The following is a 6053-nucleotide window of genomic DNA, read 5'->3' on the forward strand; positions in this document are numbered from 1 at the left end:
GTCTCCTGTCTCATGTCTCCTGTCTCTTGTATCCTGAGTCCTCTCTTGTGTCTCCTGTCTCATGTCTCCTGTCTCTTGTCTCATGTCTCATGTCTCTTGTCTCCTGAGTCGTGTCTTCTGTCTCATGTCTCATGTCTCCTGTCTCATGACTTCTGAGTCCTCTCTCATGTCTCCTGTCTCATGTCTCCTGTCTCTTGTCTCATGTCTCCTGTCTCATGACTTCTGAGTCCTCTCTCATGTCTCCTGTCTCATGTCTCCTGTCTCTTGTCTCATGTCTCCTGTCTCATGACTTCTGAGTCCTCTCTCATGTCTCCTGTCTCATGTCTCCTGTCTCATGACTTCTGAGTCCTCTCTCATGTCTCCTGTCTCATGTCTCCTGTCTCTTGTCTCCTGTCTCATGACTTCTGAGTCCTCTCTCATGTCTCCTGTCTCATGTCTCCAGTCTCTTGTCTCATGTCTCCTGTCTCATGACTTCTGAGTCCTCTCTCATGTCTCCAGTCTCTTGTCTCATGTCTCCTGTCTCATGACTTCTGAGTCCTCTCTCATGTCTCCTGTCTCATGTCTCCTGTCTCTTGTCTCCTGTCTCATGACTTCTGAGTCCTCTCTCATGTCTCCTGTCTCATGTCTCCTGTCTCTTGTCTCATGTCTCCTGTCTCATGACTTCTGAGTCCTCTCTCATGTCTCCTGTCTCATGTCTCCTGTCTCATGACTTCTGAGTCCTCTCTCATGTCTCCTGTCTCATGTCTCCTGTCTCTTGTCTCCTGTCTCATGACTTCTGAGTCCTCTCTCATGTCTCCTGTCTCATGTCTCCAGTCTCTTGTCTCATGTCTCCTGTCTCATGACTTCTGAGTCCTCTCTCATGTCTCCTGTCTCCTGTCTCTTGTCTCATGTCTCCTGTCTCATGACTTCTGAGTCCTCTCTCATGTCTCCTGTCTCATGTCTCCTGTCTCATGACTTCTGAGTCCTCTCTCATGTCTCCTGTCTCTTGTCTCCTGAGTCGTGTCTTCTGTCTCATGACTTCTGAGTCCTCTCTCATGTCTCCTGTCTCATGTCTCCTGTCTCTTGTCTCATGTCTCTTGTCTCCTGAGTCGTGTCTTCTGTCTCATGACTTCTGTCTTTTGTCTGAATTAAATTGAAAATGTAATAACTGTAGAACATTTTTAATTTGCATCGCCAGTTATACATTTGTATTAATCGTCTGAATGCAACATTATTATTATTATTATTTATACTTTGCTTGTTTAAAATAAATATACATGTAAAAGTCCACTCCACTCCTAGAGTCGCCCCTGCAGAGAGAGAGAGAGAGAGAGAGAGAGAGAGAGAGAGAGAGAGAGAGAGAGAGAGGGGGGGGGGGGGGGTCACACCAGGATGTGGACGAGCAGCAGCCGGAGCGCAGAACGCAGCGTCCTCTCGGAGCAGCAGTCCTCCGAACAGAGACCGGCGGAGACCGGATGAGACTGGGTGTGACCGGGTGTGAGAACTGTGCTGGTCGCCTCTCCTCTCGGCTGACATCACTGTGACGTCCGCGGACGGCGGGACACCACTTGTGTCGGGATGTTGTGGATGTGAACATGGAGCTCTCCTCCCCTCCGCTGCCGGACACGTTGCTGCTCCTCTCCCGCCCGTCCAGTCCTCCCGGTCCTTCCGACTGGTTTCCAGCCGCATCCGCCCGCCAGGTGAGCGGGTCTGGGTCACCGGAGACCCGGTGGGCGGGTCTGGAAGCCCCGGAGAGCGCCGTACCCGCTGGACAGCAGAGCACCTGACAGACAGGTGAGGTCAGATCCAAGTTGTTCTTTCTGCAATCAGCGTGATCAGAATATCTGGAGAGAAACAAGTCAAACTTCCACAAGGAAACTCAAACTGCACATTTAACTGGCTTGACTTCATCTTTAATCGTTCAAATAGTCGATGATGATTGTTAATCAATTATATATTAATGATTGATCCGCCAGCTGAGTGCTGACACTGTATTATAATGCAGCTGATGATTTATTATTTATTTCCCAAAATAATCCATCCTTGAATATGTTTAATGGCTTTTCACTTTTATATTGTTGTCTGGAGGAAACTTCCAGAAGTGAAGCCGATGCTGAAGGTCCTTAAAGCTGCATTCTTTCTGCCCGCCGCCAGGGGGCGACTCCTCTCTGATTGTATAGAAGTTTATGAGAAAATGGTCCTACTTCTCTCTGCTGGCCACCAGGGGGCGACTCCTCTCTGGTTGTATAGAAGTCTATGAGAAAATGGTCCTACTTCTCTCTGCTGGCCACCAGGGGGCGACTCCTCTCTGGTTGTATAGAAGTCTATGAGAAAATGGTCCTACTTCTCTCTGCTGGCCACCAGGGGGCGACTCCTCTCTGGTTGTATAGAAGTCTATGAGAAAATGGTCCTACTTCTCTCTGCTGGCCACCAGGGGGCGACTCCTCTCTGGTTGTATAGAAGTCTATGAGAAAATGGTCCTACTTCTCTCTGCTGGCCACCAGGGGGCGACTCCTCTCTGGTTGTATAGAAGTCTATGAGAAAATGGTCCTACTTCTCTCTGCTGGCCACCAGGGGGCGACTCCTCTCTGGTTGTATAGAAGTCTATGAGAAAATGGTCCTACTTCTCTCTTGATGTATTATCTCAGTAAACATTGTAAACATGAGTTTATGGTCTCAATCTCTAGTTTCAAGTCTTCTTCAATCCAGCATGATGTTCATTTAGTACATTATGGTCCATTTAGAGTCCACCAGACCAGAAAGCAGGGGATGCTTTAGGGGGCGGGGCTTACCTGCTGATTGACAGGTCGCTACCACACTACCAATGCTAGTTAGCTACTAAGATCTTTATTTTTTAATTTTATTTTCCAAATATGGCCACTTGCTTTACTGGTTGCAAAACAATCCAAGATGCCGACGGCTTCAAAACCTTCAAAGTCCACAAACCTGTTGGATGACGTCACCATGACGACGTCCTCTTCTTTTTTTTACGGCCTGTGTAAATTCAGCAGCTGATCGTATCCCTTAAGTGTTTTCTAAATGGTGGAAGACTGCTAATAAAAAGCTAAATGAGGATACGTGACTCAGAGGAAGACTGCTGTCTGAGTTAGAAGAACTCTTCAGCATTACTTGTAATTCCTCTAAAAAGCCAACAATTGTACTTCATGAAGATGAGATTCGATTTGTGCGTCCAAATGTGCAGCATGGGAGTAAAGCTAACGAGCAGCCTTTCAGACGGCCTTGATTAAAACTCATCAAGCTTGCCCCGGAGTCCTGTAGCGGTTCAGCTCCCCTGTAAGTCCACATGGCCATCAGGTCTCCAAGTCAAGTGTGATTGACAAACCTGTCCACCGAATCCTGCCGGGACCTCCACTCTGCTCTGTCGGCTCCTCCTTCTGAGGGAAATGAAGCTTAATCTACTTTTGAAAGTCTCAGTTGCTGAAAAGGAAAACAGCTTTAAGGTTAAATGTCAAATGTAATGTAAAATGTAAATGTAACATTGAAATGCGAGAAATTTGCCAAACATAAAAAGATAAACTCAAAATAATCGTGTAACTGTTGCACAAAAAGTTGACAACTCTTTGTTTTTCATCACTTATCCGACCGTTAGACCGAGTTTAAAGAACCATCGTGTAGCGTTTCAAAGGATGGTCGAGCAGAAATAGAATATTAATCATTTACATTTCTTTTAAGTTTTCTTGGGTTCTATGTCAGGGAATATTTAAAAGAAATTAACTAAATTTAAAATTAAAATAAAAAGTAAGAAAAAGTAAGAAAAAAAAAGGAAAGAGAATATAATCATTTTATAACGATAACATGGTTAATTATTTACTCAGGTTTTATGTATTTATATGTGGACATATATCTCATCATAATTATTTTTGTATTTTATTAATTTAATTAAATTAATTAAATTCATTTATTTTATTATGATTACTTTACTGTTATTATTTTTTCTTGGGTTCTATGTCAGGGAATGTTCTGTTCTAATAAAAAGTAAAAAATAGACTATAATACTCATAACTCATAACGTTTCCATGAATCACCTGAAACTCAGATCAGTTGTTTCCAGAAGCAGACGGAGCCTTCCACGTTGTTACGTCACCGAAGTCCACCGTTGTTCTCCGACATCCGTTCAGGTGATAAAAAGAACCGAACGTCTCCAAACTTAATCAATATGGTGAACGACTGTTATTCAACACAGCAGGGAGGCCAGTGAGTTATATAACATTCATCACTGGAAAGTGCTACTTTACCTCTCAGCCAAAAATATATTCACTCTCCTCTTGTCTCTCTTACTATTTTGGCCCGAACCCGACATCACGGCCCGCTTACACAAGCGCCGCCGTGGGAAGGATCCAGCTGTGTTTCTATTCCTGTTTGCTTTACTGAAGCTCAACCTCACACCTTCCTCTGGCTCTCCGCTGACCCTCGCTCCATCTCTGCTCCATCTCTTCTCCATCTCCATCTCTGCTCCGTCTCTGCTCCATCTCTGCTCCATCTCCATCTCTGCTCCATCTCCATCTCTGCTCCATCTCTACTCCATCTCCATCTCTGCTCCGTCTCTGCTCCATCTCTACTCCGTCTCCATCTCTGCTCCATCTCTGCTCCATCTCTACTCCTTCTCTGCTACGTCTCTGCTCCATCTCTGTCTCTGCTCCATCTCCATCTCTGCTCCGTCTCTACTCCATCTCTGCTCCATCTCTGCTCCATCTCCATCTCTACTCCGTCTCTGCTCCATCTCCATCTCTGCTCGGTCTCTGTTCCATCTCATCTCCATCTCTGCTCCATCTCTGCTCCATCTCCATCTCTGCTCCATCTCCATCTCTGCTCCATCTCTGTCTCTGCTCCATCTCTGCTCCATCTCCATCTCTGCTCCATCTCCATCTCTGCTCCGTCTCCATCTCTGCTCCATCTCTGCTTCGTCTCTGCTCCGTCTCCATCTCTGCTCCGTCTCCATCTCTGCTCCATCTCTGCTTCGTCTCTGCTCCATCTCCATCTCTGCCCCGTCTCTGCTCCATCTCTGCTCCATCTCTGCTCCATCTCCATCTCATCTCCATCTCTGCTCCATCTCCATCTCATCTCCATCTCTGCTCCATCTCCATCTCATCTCCATCTCTGCTCCATCTCTGCTCCATCTCTGCTTCGTCTCTGCTCCCTCTCCATCTCTGCTCCATCTCTGCTTCGTCTCTGCTCCCTCTCCATCTCTGCTCCATCTCTGCTCCATCTCTGCTTCGTCTCTGCTCCGTCTCCATCTCTGCTCCATCTCTGCTTCGTCTCTGCTCCGTCTCCATCTCTGCTCCATCTCTGCTCCATCTCTGCTCCATCTCCATCTCATCTCCATCTCTGCTCCATCTCTGCTCCCTCTCCATCTCTGCTCCATCTCTGCTCCATCTCTGCTTCGTCTCTGCTCCGTCTCCATCTCTGCTCCGTCTCTGCTCGGCCGTGTCGAAGCCTCGGCGGCGTGAGCCTAAACAGCGGCGCTGTCAGACTCTGTAACTGTCAGAGTGAAATAACAGTAAACAGAGGAGGAAGAAGAGGACGGCGTCCGGGAGGAACAGAGATGAAGGAGATAAACGTGCTGAGAATAAATAGTGTGGATCGTAGACACGAAGCTGGCAAGGCCATTTTATTCGTAAAGCACCTTTCAACGACAAGGCAATACATCAACGTGCTTTACATCAAACATTAAAAGCATTGGGAAGAAACACATATCAAATAAATAAATAAAACAAAACAAGAATTTCAAAGGAATTGAAATTACCGTACGCTTTATTTTTACGTAGCTGGGCCGGACCTCTGGAAACGATGCCTGTAACTCATCAAATATACGTCCGGCCCAGATAACGGACCAAACGGCCAAATCCAGACTCCATTCATGGTAACGAGCCTCGTTCATCAATTTAAAAGATCATTTTCAACTTATAATTGTTAAATTCTGTGACCATCTGGTGAAACCGAACGCAACTCTCCAACTGTGAAATTCATTTTCTTCTTACTGCAAGTGTGTCGAGTTTTGTGTCTGGTTTCTGTCTTCTTCTTCTTCTTCTTCTTCTTCTTCTTCTTCTTCTTCT

General features: G+C 46.1%; 1 protein-coding gene across 1 annotated transcript in view; it reads left to right on the forward strand.

Annotated features, from left to right (window-relative positions):
- Nucleotides 1-1447: 1447 nt before the first annotated feature.
- Nucleotides 1448-6053, forward strand: part of cacna1ab (calcium channel, voltage-dependent, P/Q type, alpha 1A subunit, b) — a gene marked incomplete at its 3' end in the record, with an annotated part of 133621 nt that continues 129015 nt past the window's right edge. Inside the window, 1 exon segment of the mRNA XM_084006627.1 lies at nt 1448-1773.

The sequence above is a fragment of the Eutrigla gurnardus genome, assembly GCF_963514095.1.
Source record: "Eutrigla gurnardus genome assembly, chromosome: 3".
NCBI classification, from domain to species: domain Eukaryota; kingdom Metazoa; phylum Chordata; class Actinopteri; order Perciformes; family Triglidae; genus Eutrigla; species Eutrigla gurnardus.